At 40.6% G+C, this 20,444-nt stretch overlaps 1 pseudogene; it reads left to right on the forward strand.

The window, feature by feature from the left end:
* The first annotated feature begins 10,575 nt into the window (after positions 1 to 10,575).
* On the forward strand, positions 10,576 to 11,475 carry LOC119253540 (putative vomeronasal receptor-like protein 4; annotated as a pseudogene).
* Positions 11,476 to 20,444: the final 8,969 nt, after the last annotated feature.

Genomic DNA, 20,444 nt, shown 5'->3' on the forward strand with positions numbered 1-20,444 from the left:
TAGTCATTAATTGGCATATGAAAACCCAATTCGGATCTAGACGTTAATTGATTTGTTATCTTACACCTGAATTAGTATCAAAGAAAGTAAAAAAACGCAAAAGCTATAGCTAGGAAAGAAATGTTCTGGCCCTGAGAACTTTGGAGAACAAGCTGCCCTGAACCAGCTGTGCTTGGAAGCCATAGCCTGACACGGGGGATGCATGTTTGCACCAGCAGTACATTTCCTGGTGTTTGCAAGAGGTCAATAGTTCGCAGGCCGTGTGGAGGTTAGGAATTTCTAGTTAAGAGTTAGACTTCAGTAGAACTTACATAGATTTGATGAGTTGTTTTAGACCACTTTGAAGTAATTAATATATTAACCAAGTTAATTGAGTGCTAGGAGATAGACTGATTTTAGTAATAGAATATAGAATAGGAATTTTACACCCACTTTGTAATTGAGAAAGTTTAATTGTTGCCAAATGTTGTGCTGTCTTGTATGATTGATCATGCTAGTAAATGAGCTGCACCTAGGAAACTAATTGTTCTTAGGTGAGCAAAGAAATGGCCTACAGGTGTAAGGCCAAGGGAGTCTTTACACGATCATGAGAAAATATGTATTGATTGTCTTTGCTCTGCTTCAATGCTTACTCTGATGTAATCCCACCACTAGCCTTAAGGTATAAATAAAGACCCGCTGAGACCCTCAGCAGGAGATACTTGCATGAAAAAAGGTGTCTGTGTCTACCTCACTCCTATCTCACTCCACTTCCCCTCAGCCCTCCGAGAAAGAGAAAAAAACTTCACGGACTCCGTTCTCTCCTTTCTGTGATCCCTGACACGACTTCTAGCTGGAGCTGGTCTCCAGCACAAGTCATTTGCAGCAACATGGATGGAGCTGGAAGGGATCATGCTTAGTGAAATAAGCCAGAAAGAAATAAAAAAATTAGCTTTCTTTTCGAGGGCCAGCAGAGCAGTGCTGTGTGGGTGGGGAGTATACCAAACAACTGGATGTGGATATTTATGAAATGCTTCCTTTTTCCGGGTGCCGGTGCTCCAAAGTCCTGAGAGAATGCTGAGCTCAGGGACGCAAGCTATAGCAAATGGATAGGCTCCAAACCCAAGGGAGCTTCAGAGAAAACTGGAGATTCCTGAGCTACCTCATAGAATCACTGCAACAACAATTATGTTCCCAAATATCTGTTGGGAGTCCATTATGTACCAGGCACAGATACAATGAAGTCATAAACATAAAATCCTTATTTCATGAAGACTGAAATCTAATAAAATGGGTTTATTTGGTCTCTCATAGCAGGAGTTCAGAAAACCTAAACAAGGGACCAGGAAAAAGAATAACTACAATAAAGAAAAAATGAAAATCAACAAGCAACTATAAACCAGAGACACACTACGGAGGGGAGGGGGCAGGGAGAGGAGGGATTGAGGTCAAAATGAGCGGGGGTGCAATTGTATGGGGAATATAACCAAGATGAAAATGTATACATTGTGCAAAAATGACAAATTATGTAAGAAATATATATAAAATAAAAATAAATAAGTAAAAAATGGGTTTATTTTTAAAAAGCCTAGTCATTTTTTAAAATCAATTTCTTTGACAAGTGAATGAAACTGGAACCTCAGAACTGTTAGACCCGGGTGAGGGTCCCCTGACATTTAGAAGGGAAGGGGATGTGGAGGGATCACAGAGGCATCTTCATGGAATCTGCATTGTTGGGCAGTGATGAATGTCAAAATGAGCTGCCCACCTCTGCTGGAGCCCCTCTGTTTAATGACAGGCGAGGAAGGAGCCATGTCTGTAATGGTATAGGGGCCCCAGAACACTTCTCAGGATCTGGGCTGCGCACTTGTCAAGCTGAGCTAAGTCTTCACCATGACTGCAGGACATAAACATCTAGAACAGTGGCTTGTTTAGTCACAAATTTTTGAAAACATATTTTAAAAAGTGAAGGCAACATAAGTGAACATCTCAATGAGTTTTATGACTAGCTTCAAATGCATACAACCAGACCTACATCAATAAATCGACAAGGCCCACACTCTAACAGGCTCCTTCTGCATACCAGACTCTGCACTTCAGAGATTGAGCTTTCTTAATGTTATCAACTTAGAGAACTGTTTCAAATGCTCTGAAGTAACCACTTCTGATGCTCTGATGGTTTGGAGAAGTTTCTTTTTAGCTCTTCTGCCCATTTTTTGACTGGATTATTTACCTGGTTTTTGTTGAGTTTCATCAGCTTTGCAGATTTTTAATCGGTCCTTTATCATCAGTGTTGCGTCTGCCTGTTCTGCTTCCAGCTCACCCTCCCAGGCCTCTGCCCTCTACCGCAGCTCTTGTATAAAAATAAATCTTTAGGGAAAAAAAATTTGATTTGTAATTATAAAATTTATTTGGTATTGGAGTTCTAAAATATCTCAAATGTATGCATATTAAAATGGTTTATTTTATTGAATTCTATAATAACTTTATGGTTTTATTCTGATAAAAAATCAGATATACATGGGAATATTTGGAGAGATATATGTAGTCATACATGTGTCCTAATAGAGAAAGATATAATTTATACATTTAGGTGATCTTATTAAGAATTTGATGAACACAGATTTATTGTACTCCTACTTCATGCAAATTAAAAGGACTTTTATTCATTTTCTATTTTGGATTACCATGTGAGTGTGCCTTTGAAAAATATTTGGTAATAAATAATAAAACTTAGGTTATAAACTAGCGTTGGGTGAGATCTGGGATGGCATAACAAAAGGGTTAATGTTGGAATATTCTTTTCATAGCATAGAACAACGGAAAAAGGTTGGAAGTGGAGACAAGGAGTTCGTATAAAAATATTCCGAAACGTGAAAAATACCCTTTAATAGACAGTGAGAAGAACAAGTAGAATCGAAGCCACAATTGGAGAGGAGAAAATTTTCCCCTCACCCTGAGGAGACAAGCTCTTGCATTAGGAGCAGAGGTACCCGGAAAAAGGGAGCATTTCATAAATACCCACATCCAGCTGTTTGGTATACTCCCCACACGCACAGCACTGCTCTGCTGACCCATGAAAAGAATGGTAATTTTTAAATTTTTTTCTGGCTTATTTCACTAAGCATGATCCCATCCAGCTCCATCCAAATTGCTGCAAATGGCAAGAGTTTACTTTTTTGATTGCTGAGTAATATTCCATTGTGTATATGTACCACATCTTCTTGATCCAGTCACCTGTTTTTGGGCATTTGGGTTTTTTCCATAGCTTTCTATTGTAAATAGTGCTGCAATAATCATAGGGGTGAAGGCGTCCTTTTGAATTAATGTTTTTGTGTCCTTTGGATAGATCCCTAGTAGTGGAATTGCTGGATAGTATGGATGCTCCATTTTTATAGTTTGAGAAACCTCCATACAGCTTTCCATGGTGTTTGCACCAGTCTGCACTCCCACCAGCAGTGCACCAGAGATGGGTTCACTTATAGCAAGAATGGAGAGGATCCAAATACGGGATCAGGAAAAAAAACTATAATAAAATCAAAATCAAAATCAGAGACATACTGCAGGGGGGGAGATGGGAGTAAGATCAAAACAGGGGTGGGAGGGGTCTAAGGGATCATGGTGATAGTTCACGGGTGAATGGGTGTTGGAATTTCACAGGGACTAGAACCAAGATGAAAATGCATATATTGTACAAAAATGAAAAGTGATGGAAAAATATATAAAATTTTTAAAAATGCTCACGTTAACTCTTCCATGGAGATTCTATTCTCAGGCATGGAACCTGAGCACTCCTAGAGGCATCTAATAAACCTGCACTGACTCTGATCTTTTCTTGGGAAAGGTGAGTCCACACCTCTGATTCACAACCTGCCCTGACCTGTTGAAATAGCCCCCTGGAAATGTACATTCTGTACAGTAAACTTCACTTATTTCTGCTTTTGTCTTTGTTATATTTTCACTTCATCTGTGCTTTGGTTTCCTGGTTATCGTTCTTGTTTCTTAGACATTTAGGTTATTGATGTCAACCTCTCTTCTTTTCTAAAACAAGCATTTAATGCTACACATTTCATTGCGAGTCATTCCACAATATGGATATCTTCCATTTTCATTGAATTAAGTTGAAAATATTAGCAACATTTCCTTTCAGACTTTCTTTTTGTCTCCCCTTATAATTCATAGCATGTTGCTTCATTTCAAAGTATTTAGAGATTTTCCAATTATCTTTCAGTAACTTAATTTCTGCTTTAATTACACCATGGTCAGTACTACTTTCATGATGTCAATTATTATAGCTGTATTAACATTTCTTTTAAACCCAAAATAGACCATTTATATTGAAGCTAATTATTTATATAGTTGATTTAAATAGACCATCTTGTTATATTGTTTCTTTCTTTTCTCCATCGTTTTTTTTTTCTTCCATTTTAAATGTTTTTTTTCTGCTTAGCTTTCAATGAATCGGGTACTATCTATGATGCATATTTATCATTTCTTTTCCTTTGTGCCAATGAATGTTTCTTTTGACTCCTATTTCACTTCCTTGAAGAATTTCCTTTCCCATTTCATGTAGTTCATGCTGGAGCTCCTTCTGTTGAATGACAGGGCAGCAAAAAAAGATGTCTCTAGTGGAACTGGGGCCCCAGAACAATTCTCAGGGTCTGGGCTGCACACATGTCACCCCGTGCTAGGTCTCCACTGTGACTGCAGGACAAGTCACAGAGCAAGTGGCATTATTTGGCAGTAAATTTTTGAAATTATACGTTTTTAAAAACCGAAGCAAAACTAAGGATACTGATCATGAATTCTCTCAATATTTTTATGGAAAAATCTTTATTTTTTTCCTCTTAAAAATATTAACTTTGAAATTATAATATAGTTTTAAATTACAGAGAAATTTCACAGATAAATACAGAGAGTTCACACCTACCTCTCACTCAGTTTCCCTACTGTCAATATTCATGAATAACCATGATACACTTGTCACAACAGGAGCCAACACTGGAACCAACACTGGAACATAACTACTAACTTCAACCCAGATTTCATTTGAATTTTACTTGTTTTTTTACTAATGTCCCCTTTCTTTTTTTTCTTTTAAAAGTTTATTTATTTATGCATGTAAGAACTGGGGCACAGGCCAGAGGTGTGGGGGTTGGGGGAGTGTGAGAGGATTTACCAGAGACAGAGTGGGGAGCAGAACAGGTGTATCTACTGAAACACACTGTTGAGGGGAGCAGCAGGAGGGACAGGGGAGTCTGCTGCGCCATGTGGGTCAACTTGATAACTTCATAGTGCTGAGACTTAACCCCATTAGGAAGGCCCTAATGTCCCCTTTCTTTTCAAGGACCCTATCAACATACCTCATTCCATGTCATCATTGTGTCTCCTTACTCTCAGGTGTTCCCTGAAAACTTCCCAATATTTCCTGGTGTTTCATGGCCTTCACAATTTTGGGGAGCCCTGACAAGTGTTCTGTAAAATTCCCTTACTTTGGTGTGTCTGATGGCTCCTTTAGTATTAAAATGGGATTGTGAGCTTGGGGAGAGAGGACCACATCAGTGAAGTGCCCTTCATCTCATCTTATCAGAGTATGTGATATTACATTTCGCCACCTGTGACATTAAATGAGCGGAGCAGGCAAAGGTAGATGTGTTGGGTTTCGCCCTGTAAAGTGACTATATTGCACCCTTTCCATACCCTGCTCTTTTAAGTGAGTCACTGTATGCCACCTTCCCCTAAGGGGAGAGGATGATGAACATCCACCTTCTTTTTTTTTTTTTTAAAGACTTCTTTTTTTTTTTTTTTTTTTAAGTTTTATTTATTTATACAAGCACTGTGTACAGTCAGAAGCGAGGGAGGGTGAGAGAATTCACCAGAGCCAGAGTGGGGAGCAGAGCAGGCAGAAGGACCAAAGTACACTGCTGAGGGGAGCAGCGGGCAGGAGGAGAGGGCTGCGTGCCATATGGGACCCTTGCGGGGCAGCCAGGGATTGAACCTGCGATGCAAAGGATGCAGGCAGCTTTGCAGCCCCAGCACTCAACTGCTGCGCCACCAGGGGAAGCCCAACATCTACCTTCTTGAAGAGTGAGTGTTTATATAAACTACCTGGAAGTTCCAGTGATAAAGAATTTCACCTACTTCCTAAACTCTAGATCTCAGTTCTTGATCACACACATCAGTTTGTCCTTTACATTATGGATGGGGCTGGACATTCAGAAGATGAGGTGTATTTCATGAAGAGGTATATTTCATCGAGTCTGTATTGCCTGGCAGTGATGAATGTCAAAATTGCTGCCCTCCTCTGCTGGAGTCCCTACTGCTGAACCTAGGTGAGAAAGGAGCCATGTCTGTAATGGTACAGGAGCCCCAGAACAATTCTCAGGGTCTGGGCTGCTCACATGTCACCCCGACCTATGTCTCCACTGTGACTACAGGACATAAACTTCTAAACTGTGACATGGATTGGCCATACATTTTTGGAAATACACATTTTTTTTAAATTTTATGTTATTTTCATTTTTTTAAATAGTATTTGCTTTCTTTTCTCGGGTGTAGTCCCCATAGAATTTCCACCACCAATTCACCAAAGTACCATCATCAGAGTCCTTGTGCTCACAAAAAATTTAATTCAAAAGGATACCTGCAGCCCGATGTTTATTGCAGCACTATTTACAATAGGTAAGACTTGGAAACAACCCAAAAGGATCAAAAAGATGTGGTATATAGACACAGTAGACTACTATTGAGCAATCAAAAAAGATAAACTCGTGCCGTTCACAGCAACATGGATGGAGCTAGAAGAGATTATGCTCAGTGAAATAAGTCAGAAGGAAACAGAAAAATATGGGATGGCATCACTTATAGGAGGAATAGAGGGGAACCAAATAAGGAATCAGGAAAAAGAACCAGTAACAATTAAAAAAAGCAAGAAAATAAAAATAGAACAACTATAAATCAGAGACATTCTGCAGGGGAAGGCAGGGGAGAGTGATCAGAGTGGGGCAGGAGGAGTACAATAGAAATACACATTTCAAAAAAAGTAAAGCCAACATGAGTGAACATCTCAATAAGTTTTTTTTTTTTTTTTTTAAGATTTATTTATTTATTTATGCAAGCACTGGGTACAATCAGAAGCACGGGAGGGTGTGAGAATTCACCAGAGCCAGAGCGGGGAGCAGAGCAGGCAGAAGGACCGAAGTACACTGCTGAGGGGAGCAGCGGGCGGCAGGAGAGGTCTGCGCGCCACGTGGGACCCTCGCCCAGTGGCTGGGAATCGAACAGGCGCTGCAGAGGCTGCCGGCAGCCTTGCAACCCAGGGCTCAACCGCTGAGCCACCGGGGAGGCCCTCAATAAGTTTTATGACTTGCTTCAATTGCATATAACTAGAACTAAATCAATAAATTGACAAGGCCCGTACCTTAACATGCCCCTTCTGCATACTAGACACTGGGCTCCAGAGAATGAATTTTCTTACACTCAAGGATAGAATGTTATTGACAAAGAGAATTGTTTCAATGCTCTGAAAATGACCAGTTCTGATATTCAGATGCCTTGATGATTCTTCCAGATTGTTCCTGAGCTGTGCTGATGACCAGGGGTGTTGCAGGAGTGGTGATGATTCCAGGAACCTGGATGCTCCCCCAAGTGTGCTTGGGGAACTTCCCTCTCCCCTGCCTCCCACTCACCACAGCACTTTTGCTGTCACTGGGATGAGGGTGTTTGTGGGCTGAGCAGTTAGGAAGCACCAGGGAGGGAGAGCTGAGCCCCAGAGATGGGTGTTGTGCACAGAGGCTGTGTGTGCCCGCAGGCCCCTTGAGTGACACTGACATCTTGACAGCAGGGTGTGTGAGGCTGAGCCTGGGACTCAGGGAAGAAAAAGGGCCCGGTGCTGCAGCTGTGCCAGTCCCTACCTGATCCATGCTGCTCTGCTGCCAGGTGAGTGTCCTGAGACCTGCAGGTGCTGCCTTTGCCTTAGAAAGGAGGCTTCTGGTGCAGGGCCAAAGGCCAGGCATGGGGTGGGGGTGGGGGTCCGATGCATTCAGGGGGAGAAAGGTGGCAGCACCGGGAAGGAGAGCCCACCCTTCCAGCTGCCCCAGAGTCATCTGCTCTCTCTGCTGCGTGAGGAGCTGTCAGGAGATGTGTTTGCTGTGTTTGCCGGAGCTGCCCCCTGCACTCAGGTGAGGCAGGCAAAGGGGCTCAGAGGCCAAGGTGTTTCACCAGGTGTGGAAGCTCTTACTCTCTGCGGTCCCCAGGACCCCTCCAGCAGTGGGTGTTTATTTAAGTCATGTTTATTGTGTCACTTCTGGTGTCCTTTTGTTTTTTTCAGCATAGAATATGCATGTTTTCTTTATTAAGATTATGTTTATTCTCATGCTATCCTTTCCTGCCCCCACATAGCCAACAGTACATTATTCTAGAGATTTGAAAAGCAGATGTGTGACAAATCACCACATCAACAGATGTTTTTTAGAACATGATCTTTAATGCTGCTAGGTGCTAACATAATCCTATATGAATATCTATAGACCAATTCAATTTACCCTCAAAATAGACCTATATATTGCAAAGTGTCAGCCATCTTTACAGATGAGAACATTGTGCCTTAAATGATCAGATGCTTAATGGCATCCAGAGTGGAATTGGGAAGGGCAGGCGTTGACCACAGAGAGATGGCTGCAAGCTCCTAGTTGTGAACTCAGCAGGTATCTTTCTTCAATTTAATGATTCTGTTAAAGCATCAGGTATAGGTTCATCCCTCCCCATCACTGAGCAGAAAACCCTGACTTACCACATTCACAAAGATCATATTTTTTTTATCCTGATACTAGAAGAGCTTTTGAAAACTTACCGAAAACTCTCCAACATAGCCCAGAAGAGGTGTTAGTGCATGGGCTTTTGCATTCCATCGTTGATGCTTTTCAGGGAAGCAAAGAAAATTCCTATTAAGATGATATGTTATTGGTGTTTTTTGGAACACAGAGATAGCTGAGAAAATAAATCACATGAGAAGCAGTAAGACCTGGAAATTTTCATAGCTTTCAGATTCTTAAAGGCCAGTCCATCTCATTCACTGACTCAAAGGAGATTTTGCAACTCAGTCATCTAGTAGCTAAGTTATTCCATTTTTACACTCTTAACACACACCAACTCAAATCTCTCTTCAGGTTGGTTTATAAACTCATCTCTATGATGCACATGCAGCTGACAACCGAATCACATGCTTCTATAATTTATTCACAAGTTTGTTAAACATTTAATTGCAGGTACTATGCTGGTCACTCAGAAGCCAGACAGAAGGGGAGCCAGACTGTCCTGCAGAATCAGGACTCCACTGCAGATTCAGGGAGGACACAGGTAAACAGGCCGTGGGGACAGATCCCAGGAGCTCAGGGAGAGTCACCACATAAAATTCTAACTTTCTGTGTGTGGGGACGGGAGTTAGCTCTGTAATGGGGGTGGCTGGGGCAAGAGCAGCTCAGCATGAAGAGTTTATACAAATATTGGGGGGACAGTTGAAGGTAATAAAGATATAAGTAAGAAGAAGAGGAAGCCCAACTGTGGAGGAAAATATATTTAGGTGTATGAATGACAGGTGAAGCCACATATGGTTTGCAGGAGGTTTCCAGGGGCTTCTATAATGCAGAAGAAGAAGGAACAGAGGAAGCAATGCTAATTTGCAAAGTGGTTACAAATCACAATGGCAAATATTAAAGGGCTTGGCCTAAGGGTGGGGTTCTTCAGATTGAAAAAGGTCACTAGATTAGAAAAAGAAATTAAATCAGACCAGTTTGAGTCTATTGAATGAAATGCTAGGATGGGGAATCCTTTTCTGCTGACTTGTTGGGAAGTGCTGGCAGGAGAAGGAGAGAATGAGACTAGGAAAGACAGAGGAAAACATCACTTCACTCTGCTCCAAAGCCAGGGAGATCAGGAATGCAGATTTACCACAGAGATAGAGCCTCCTGCCTGCAGGGGCACTTTCCTACCCCTTTGCCAGGAGAGGGAAGTCACATAAGCTTCTCTGTGAAACTACTGTCATTTAGCAAAGTATATTTCTTTGTAGAAAATACAACTCATTGAAGCCACACATGCAAAGTGTCTGAGGAATGAGTGTGTGGACAGGAAAGGGGCGGTGGGTGGGCACCAGCACCACCCATTACTGTCAGGCAATTTGCCAGGTGTGGGTAGTGAGGGAGAAGGAGGCAGCTGAGTTGAGAGCATTATAGCTCAGAGGACCACTGGGTGGTACTGCCCTGGCTAAGCTATTGTCAGGGAGGAATAAGTCATGTGAGCTTCAGGCATGAGGGACACAGAGAAGGCCCTTTGGAAAGGTGGGCAGATTCACTGGTGTGGCCTTTATGGGAGATGTTTAATTGTCATTATCACCGTTGGTGTCAACTGAACCAACAGGAAAAGAAGAACAAAGAGCAAAGAGTGATTCATGGCCACGCCAGGGCAGAAGCATGCATGTGTATTTCCTTCAGATTGAGACTATTTGTGTCACTAGAGCAGACAGGAAGCCACAGACCTCAAACATGTCATTCTGACTTACTTTTGTCTCAAACTTTCTCCTTGTTCTGTTCCTGAAGTCAGATGACTTGGACCTTCATCCAGAGATTACTCTTCCTTTGTTTTCTTGGACATGGAATTGTGGGCAACGTCCTTATCCTAGGGGGACATTTATATGCTTTCATCATGGGGCCCAAGAGGAAATCTATTGACCTTATCCTCATCCACTTGGCTTTTGCAAATGCAGTCATTGTTTGTACCAAGGGAAGCAGATCTGTAAGCACAGTATTTCATCTGGGAAATGTCCTAGGTGACGCTGGTTGCAAGATTATGATTTTTCTGGGGAGGGTGGCCCGGGGCCTCTCCATCTGCACCACCTGTCTCCTCAGCGTGGTCCAGGCCATCACCATCAGTTCCAGGACCACCTCCTGGAGAAAGCTCAAGCCAAGGTCTGCATGGCAAGTGCTTCCCTGTCTCCTGCTCTTCTGGGTCTTCAATTTCCTGATCAGCTCTAACCTGCTCTTCTACATCACAGCAGCCCAGAGCACCAACAGCTCTGCACTTGGTCTTGATTTTGAACATTGTGATATTCTTCCATCTGAGCAAATAGTCAGGTAGCTTTTCCTCACTCTGATGACTCTGCGGGATGTTGTCTTTCAGAGTCTGATGGGCTGGAGCAGCGGGTACATGGCCTTTCGCCTGTACCAGCATCATAAGTGTGTCCTTTATCTTCAGACCTCCAGGCTACAAGGAACTCCCAGTCCAGAGATGAGAGCTACTAAGAGTGTCCTCATGCTCATGACCTGCTTTCTTTTCTTTTATTGGGCAGATTTCATTTTCTCCTTCTACATTGGCTCCTTCTTGACAAATAGATACAGAGTTTGCTGTATTAAAATTTTTCTAACTTTTGGTTATGCCAGTCTCAGTCCCATAGTGCTGCTGAGCAGGAATATCCATGTCGCTAAATGCTGGCGAGCTCAATGAAAACAGGGGTCGCTCTTACATCCATGCCTCCAGGAAAGACTGGGATGTTACTTTGAGGGGTTCCTTCCCCTTCATCTATGTCAAACTGTTCAAGGTTTATGAGAACAGTTTTTTTTTTTTTCTTGTCTTAGGAGATTCCTGGAATGAGTCCATCTTAAACTGTTGCTGGAGTTCCAGTAAGTGATGAAGACAGACTCTTTCCTGCTGCCATTCAACCCTCACTAATACATGGCTGTTGTGTTCTTGTTGCACAGCTAGTGAGAATATGTTGGTTTTTATTTGAGAGAACGATTTGGAGATATGAGTACCTTGCATATATACTTGTATTTTCTTATCATTGGAATGGGGAGTCAAAGTTCATTTTCAAAATGCTGTCTGCAGAGTTGGGGTAAGACCATGCAGGAGAGGGAGAGAGCCAGGATTGCTGAACATACTCTGTTTTACAATTTTGACTGTAAAATCAAACAAAAATTGTATATCATTTTAAAAATTAAAAACTTCACACTATCAAAATGTAATGCAAGTGAAAAGAAAAAAGTAACAATTGCATGTTAATTGCTGGCAAAGTCACACAAAGAAGCATTGCAAATGACTAAGCATAACATTTTCTACTGCTTTTCTTTTTGTTTTTCATTTTTTATCTTCTATTTGAAGTCTAACATTTCATTATGACCTTGGTATTTGTTGCTGACAATCAACATGTGTAAATACTACTTTGTCTTTGTCAACTAACAATCTGCCCTTCAGCACACCATTGTCCCCATTTTCCTGACTTATCTCCTCTGCCTCTTCCTGTAACCACTAATTGTCCTATTGTCCCATAGTTGATTTTTGTTTCCTTTAATCCAACTGTTTTTCTCTGCATATGCCACAAAGGTAAAGTCGTATGATATTTGTCTTTGTCTAGCTATTTCTGTTATAGGACAGGGAGAAGGGCAGCCCAAACCCCGCAAACCTGCCTATTCTACATGGGTTCTGCCATCCGCCGCATCAACACAAAACATAGGAGACTTTAATGGGAAGGAACTTTAATAAAACTAGGAAACAATACTGGTAAGGCAAAGAGTCTAGTTTCTAGTCTAGTTTCTAAATGAAGCATCCAGAGTTACCCGTCCCCTCGTGGGTAAAAGTCCATCCAAATGGGATTGGCCCAGAGCAAGGCCCCAAGGCCTGCCACAAGTCTAAAGCATCTTCCAGTGGGGACCCACAGCAAAGGGTCACAAACAACTGGACAAGCCCGGAAGGAAAAGAGCAAAATCAACATCAAGATAAAAGCTGCCATTGTCACCTCCCCATGGGTCTCACCCACATCTGTGTCACCCCGTCCACGACCAAAAGACAAGCGCAGCTTCTTCACGTGTCTCTAGGCTCCATGCGCCTCCTCCAGGTCTCCTGGCTCCATCCTGCTTCTTTCCTCAGTCTCTTCTCCAGCTTCTCCTCTTCCTGCTCAGCTCCACCCTCCCTTGGGTGGGGCAGGGAACCTGGAACCTCCCCCTTTCCTGGGGACCACCCTGTTACATTTCCACCTTCCTTACTTCCCTCTAGGCCCATGAAAATTATTGCAAATGCAGCATTTTTTCTTTTTGGTAGTATTTTCACCCACGAGTAGTGTTTTTGTATTTTTTTAAAAAGATTTATTTATTTATGCATACAAGAGGTGTGGTGCAGGCCACAGGTGGTAAGAGTATTCACCAGACACATTGGGGCACAGAACAGGCAGATCGAGTGAAATACACTGCTGTGGGGAGCAGCAGGGAACACCGGTGAGGTCTGCTTTGCCATGTGGGTTGCTCCCTGGCAGGCCAGGGATCCAACTCATGCTGCAGAGGCTGGAAATCCTTCATAGTGCGGTGCTTTAACCCCTTATGCAACCAGGGGCGCCCTGGTTTTTTTATTTTACATTGTAAATACTAACGCTGGGAGAATTCGATGCATGGTATTTCAATTGTTAACTTTTTCAGAAATATTCCATGCTTCTTTCCATAATAGCTACATTCCCACCAACAGGTCTTCATGGTTCCTTCATCTCTACATTCTAATCTACACTTGTTACTTGTCTTTTACATAATGTCTGTTCTCTCAGGTGTGAGGTGGTATCTCCTTGTGTTGCTTTACATTTCTCTGGTAATAAACTATGATGAACATCTTTTCATGAAGCGTAACATTTGATTGCATATTCCTAAGGGTATCTGTGTAAAGACAAAAACAATCACTAAGTTTTCTGAAATGTCTAGCAAAAGCATTATTATATGGCTATATATGATAAAGCAAAGAATTACTTATGCCCGTGAAAGTAACCTAGATTTTCAGTATAAAGGAAGACATAAAACAAGATTTAAAATATAAAGAAATAGTTGTTGAAGGCAAAGTTAACAAAGTTATAGATGAAAAGGATAAGTATGAAAGGCTGTAGATAAAATTTCTGTAATATTTTACTTCAGTTGGATAGTTTGGTAGAAGTCATGACATATTTCTGTTTTTCTAAATGATATCTGTATAGATACTACCTCTGTCCACTCTAAAGGTCTAGAAGAACTGACATCTCGATAGAGCCCAGATTATGCTTTTTAAATCGTTGCTCATGAAGGTGATTAGACTGGATCTGAAATAGCGGTGCAAGCCAGGGATAGGGCAGGAAATCTGGGGGACCTTGCTGTACCTAACAGTGGGCAAACTGTCAAAGACACTGAGGACCTGTCCAGGTAGCACAGGAGTCATCTGGAAGGGACCACCACTGGCCAAAGTGAGTTCGTGTCAGCACTTCTTTGGTGCACGCTATATTCAGGGCCATCAAACCCTTGATGAGCAAGTGTTTCTTTATGGAAGCTGTGCAGCTAAACATGAGGAGTGGTAGATTTAGAATATCACCATTTTGCAAAATCCCCAAAATAAGCGGTAATCTGCACATTGTCATCTCTCAATTCTTCACTCTAAGGGGAAGGCTTGGTGAAGTTTTTCTTTTCCGGAGTTGGCAAGTGAGAGAAAGTGCTTCTGATAAAGGGAAAGGCAAAGAGATTAAACGTTGCACCATGCACAGCCTAAGCTTTCTGAAAGAGGAGGTAAGAAACCTCACTTGCTGTCATCATTACTGAACTTTGTCATGAGTCTGGCTTCCTCCATGAACTCTTGTGAATGATTCTATGAATTGATGCAACTTCCTTGCTTTTTAATGGCTGCATATTGTTTCCCTCAAGAAATGCATTCCCTTGCTGTGCTAATTGCTCAGTATCCCAATACAAGAAACTTTGCCAGAGCCTACTTGGCTGTCCTAAGATGCTCTCAGACCAGTGAATGACATCAGCATATTACCCCAATCCTTCATCCTTCACCCCTGCCTCTCCCAGGACCACCTGTATTTAGGCCTCATCCTGGCTTACCGGAGCTGAATTTTATAGGAACATGCAAGAGCTTGTCTCCTCAGGGTGAAAGGAAAATTTTCTCCTCACCAATTGTGGCTCAGATTCTACTTGCTCTTCTCACTGTCTATTAAAGGGTATTTTTCACGTTTCTGAATATTTTTATATGAACTCCATGTCTCCACTTCCAACCCCTTTCTTTTCTTCTATGCTATGAAAAGATTATTCCAACATTAACCCTTTTGTTATACCCTCCCACATCTCTTCCATGGCCAGTGTATAACCTAAGTTTTATTAGTTATTACCAAATATTTTTCAAAGGCACACTCACATGGTAATCCAAAAATAGAAAATGAATAAAAGTCATTTTAATTTGCATAAAGTAGGAGTACACTAAATCTGTGTTCATCAAATTCTTAATAAGATCACCTAAATGTATAAATTATATCTTTCTCTATTAGGACACATGTATGGCTACATATATCTCTCCAAATATTCCCCTGCATATCTGGTTTTTATCAGAATAAAACCATAAGGTTATTTTAGAATTCAAATAAAATAAACCATTTTAATATGCATACATTTGAGACATTTTAGATCTCCAATACCAAAGAAATTGTATAATTACAAATCAAATTATTTCTTTTTCCCCAAAGATTTATTTTTATACAAGAGCTAGTGTAAAGGACAGAGATGCTGGAGGGTGAGCAGGGAGCAGAACAGGCAGACTCAACACTGATGATAAAGAACTTATCACAAAAATCTACAAAAAGCTGATGAGACTCAACAAAAACAGGTACATAATTCAGTCAAAAAATGGGCAGAAGTGCTAAAAAGAAACTTCTCCAAATTATTAGAGCATCAGAAGTAGTCGCTTCAGAGCATTTGAAACAATTCTCTATGTTGATAACATTAAGAAAGCTCAATCTCTGAAGTGCAGAGTCTGGTATACAGAAGGGGCCTGTTAGGATGCAGGCCTTCTCGATTTTTTGATGTAGGTCTGGTTATAAGCATGTGAAGCTACTCATATAACTCATTGTGATGTTCATTTATGTTTGTGGCTAAACATGCCACTGTTCTAGAAGTTTATGTCCTGCAGTCACGGTGCAGACTTAGATTGGCTTGACAAGTGTGCAGTCCAGACCCTGAGAAGTGTTCTGGGGCCCCTATACCATTACAGATATGGCTCCTTCCTCGCCTGTCATTAAACAGTTGGGCAGCTGATTTTGACATTCATCACTGCCCAACAATGCAGACTCCATGAAAATGCCTCTGTGATAACTCCACATCACCTTCCCTTCTGAATGTCAGGGGACCCTTCCCCGGGTCTAACAGTTCTGAAGTTCCAGTTTCATTCACTCATCAAAGAAACTAATTTTAAAAAATGACTAGGCTTTTTAAAAAATGAACCCATTTTATTCATTTCAGTCTTCATGAAATAAGGATTTTATGTTTATGACTTCATTGCATACTGTGCCTGGCACATAATGGACTCCCAAGAAATATCTGGGACATAATTGTTGTTGCAGTGATTCTATGAGGTGCCGCAGGAATCTCCAGGATTCTCTGAAGCTCCCTTGGGGTTGGAGCCTGTCCACTTGCTGGAGCTTGTGTCCCTGAGCTCAGCATGCTCTCAGGACTTTGGAGCAGAGGCACCCGGAAAAAGGGAGCATTTCATAAATAACCACATCCAGCTGTTTGGTATACTCCCCACCCACACAGCACTGCTCTGCTGGCCCTCGAAAAGAATACTAATTTTTTTTTTCTTTCTGGCTTATTTCACTGAGCATGATCCCTTCCAGCTCCATCCATGTTGCTGCAAATGGCATGAGTTTATCTTTTTTGATTGCTGAGTAATATTCCATGGTGTATATGTACCACATCTTCTTGATCCAGTCATCTGTTTTGGGGCATTTGGGTTTTTTCCATAGCTTACCTATTGTAAATAGTGCTGCAGTAAACATAGGGGTGCAGGTGTCCTTTTGAATTAATGTTTTTGTGTTCTTTGGGTAGATCCCTAGGAGTGGAATTGCTGGATAGTATGGATGCTCCATTTCTAGTAGTTTGAGAGACCTCCTTACAGCGTTCCATGGTGGTTGCACCAGTCTGCACTCCCACCAGCAGTGTACCAGATGGTCTCGCTTATACCAGGGATGGAGAGGATCCAAATATGGGATCAGGAGAAAAAACTATAATAAAGTAAAAATCAAATTCAGAGACATATTGGAGGAGAGGAGATAGGAGTAAGATCAAAACAGGGGTGGGAAGAGCCTAAGGGACCATGGTGATAGTTCATGGGTGAATGGGTGGTCGGAATTTCACAGGGACTATACCCAAGATGAAAATGCATACATTGTACAAAAATGAAAAATGATGGAAAAATTATATAAAAATTTTTAAAAATGCTCATGTTGACTCTTCCATGGAGATTGTATTCTCAGACATGGAATCTGAGCACTCCTAGAGGCATCTAATAAACCTGCACTGACTCTGATCTTTTCTTGGGAAAGGTGAGTCCACACCTCTGATTCACACCCACTCTGACCTGTTGAATTAGCCCCTGGAAATGTGCATTCTGTACAGTAAACTTCACTTATTTCTGCTTTTGTCTTTGTTATATTTTCACTTCATCTGTGCTTTGGTTTTCTGGTTATCGTTCTTGTTTCTTAGACATTTAGGTTATTGATGTCAACCTCTCTTCTTTTCTAAGACAAGCATTTAATGCTACACATTTCATTGCGAGTCATTCCATTATGGATATCTTCCATTTTCATTGAATTAAGTTGAAAATATTAGCAACATTTCCTTTCAGACTCTTTTTGTCCCCCCTTGTTATTCATAGCATGTTGCTTCATTTCAAAATATTTAGAGATTTCCAATTATCTTTCAGTAACTATTAATTTTTGCTTGAATACACCATGGTCCTCAAATACTTTTATGATGTCAATTATTATAGCTGTGTTAACATTTCTTTTAAAACCCAAGATAGACCATTTATATTGAAGCTAATTATTTATATAGTTGATTTAATAGTTGATTTATAGTTGATTTATTTATTTATTTTATAGTTGATTTATTTATTTATTTTAGTTGATTTATATAGTTGTTATATTGTTTCCTCTTTCCCAAATTATATTTTTCTTTCCCATTTTTCTTTCCCATTTCATGTAGTTCATGCTGGAGCTCCTTCTGTTGAATGACAGGGCAGCAAAGAAGATGTCTGTAGTGGAACTGGGGCCCCAGAACAATTCTCAGGGTCTGGGCTGCACACATGTCACCCCATGCTAGGTCTCCACTGTGAGGACAGGACATGACATTCTGGAGCAAGTGGCATTATTTGGCAGTAAATTTTTGAAGTTACGCATTTTTAAAAAGTAAACATAACTAAGGATACTGATCATGAATTCTCTCAGTATTTTTATGGAAAAATCTTTATTTTTTCCTCTTAAAAATATTAACTTTGAATTATAATATAGCTTTAAATTACAGAGAAATTTCACAGATAAATACAGAGAGTTCCCACCTACCCTCACTCAGTTTCCCTACTGTCAATATTCATGAATAACCATGATACACTTGTCACAACAGGAGCCAACACTGGAACCAACACTGGAACATAACTACTAACTTCAACCCAGATTTCATTTGAATTTTACTAGTTTTTCCAGTAATGTCCCCTTTCTTTCTTTTCTTTAAAGATTTATTTATTTATTTATTTTTTTTGGGGGGGAATTAGATAGTAATGGATTTATTTTTTTATTTTTTTTTAATAATAAATTTTACTTTTATATTCCCCATACAATTGCAGCCCCCCCATTCTGACCCCAATCCTCCCCTCCCACCCCCGCCCCCCTAAAAGTGTCTCTGGTTCGTAGTTTTTTGTTGATTTTGATTTTCACTTTCTTATAGTTATTCGTTTCCTGGTCCCTTATTTAAGTTTTCTAGATTCCTGCTATGAGTGAGACCATCGGTATTTTTTCTTTTTCTTTTTGGCTTATTTCGCTGAGCATTCCCTTCCAGCGCCATCCATGTTGCAGCAAATTGCATGTGTTTATCTTTTTTGAATGCTGAGTAATATTCCATGGTATATATGTACCACATCTTCTTGATCCAGTCATCTATTTTTGGGCATTTGGGTTGTTTCCAAAGCTTAGCTATTGTAAACAGTGCTGCTATAAACATAGGGGTGCAGGTGTTCTTTGGAATTGATGTTTCTGTGTCCTTTGGGTAAATACCTAGGAGTGGAATTGCTGGATCATATGGAAGCTCTATGTTTAGTAGGTCCAGAAATCTCCACACAGCTCTCCATAGTGGTTGGACCAGTTTGCACTCCCACCAACAGTGCAGAAGAGTTCCTTTTTCTCCACACCCTCGCCAACATTTGTTGTTGCTAGTTTTTTTAATATGTGCCATTCTCACTGGTGTAAGACGGTATCTCATGGTAGTTTTGATTTGCATTTCCCTGATGACAAGTGATGTTGAACATTTTTTCATATGCCTGTTGACCATTTGCATTTCCTCTTCAGAGAAGTTTCTTTTTAGCTCTTCTGCCCATTTTTTGACTGGATTCTTTTCTTTGTTGTTGTTAAGTCTCATCAGCTCTTTGCAGATTTTTGTGATCAGTCCTTTATCATTAGTGTTGGGTGCAAAAATGTTCTCCCAGTTGGTGGGGTTTCTCTTTGTTTTTGTTATTGTCTCTTTTGCTGTGCAGAAGCTCTTTAATTTGATGTAGTCCCAGCTGTTTATCTTCGCCTTCACTATCGCTGCTTTGGGTGATGTGTCTGTAAAGATGTCTTTGATGTGCAAATCACGTAGTGTTTCGCCTATATTTCCTTCCATATATTTTATGGTTTCAGGTCTTATGTCTAGTTCTTTAATCCATTTTGAGTTGATTTTTGTGTATGGTGTGAGGTAGTGGTCAAGCTTCATTCTTTTGCATGTAGCGTCCCAGTTTTCCCAGCACCATTTATTGAACAAACTTTCTTTGCTCCAATGCATAGTCTTTGCTCCTTTGTCAAAGATTAGTTGACCATAAATCTGTGGGTTTATTTCTGGATTTTCTATTCGATTCCATTGGTCTGTATGTCTGTTCTTGTTCCAATACCATGCAGTTTTGATGATTATGGCTTTGTAGTAGAGTTTGAAGTCTGGGAGTGTGATGCCTCCATTCCTTCTTTTTTTTTCAGGAGAGCTTTGGCTATTGGGGTTTTTTGTGATTCCATATGAATTTCATCAATAATTGTTCTATTTCTTTGAAGAATGACATTGAAATTTTGATTGGAATAGCATTGAATCTGTATATTGCTTTTGGAAGGATGGCCATTTTAATAATGTTTATTCTTCCAATCCATGAGCAGGGGATGTCTTTCCATTTCTTTGTGTCTTCTTCTATTTCTTTTAACAGTGTTTTATAGTTTTCTTTGTATAGGTCCTTTACCTCTTTTGTTAGATTTATCCCAAATATTTGATTTTTTTTGTTTCAATAAAAAAAGGGATGGTTTTTTTGATTTCTTCTTCAGATTTATTGTTTGTGTATAGGAAGGCTACTGACTTTTGCGTGTTGATTTTGTATCCTGCCACTTTACTGAACTGATTGATGAGTTGAATTAGTTT

The sequence above is a fragment of the Talpa occidentalis genome, unplaced genomic scaffold, assembly GCF_014898055.3.
Source record: "Talpa occidentalis isolate TD23 unplaced genomic scaffold, MPIMG_talOcc4v2.1 talOcc4.2, whole genome shotgun sequence".
NCBI classification, from domain to species: Eukaryota; Metazoa; Chordata; class Mammalia; order Eulipotyphla; family Talpidae; genus Talpa; species Talpa occidentalis.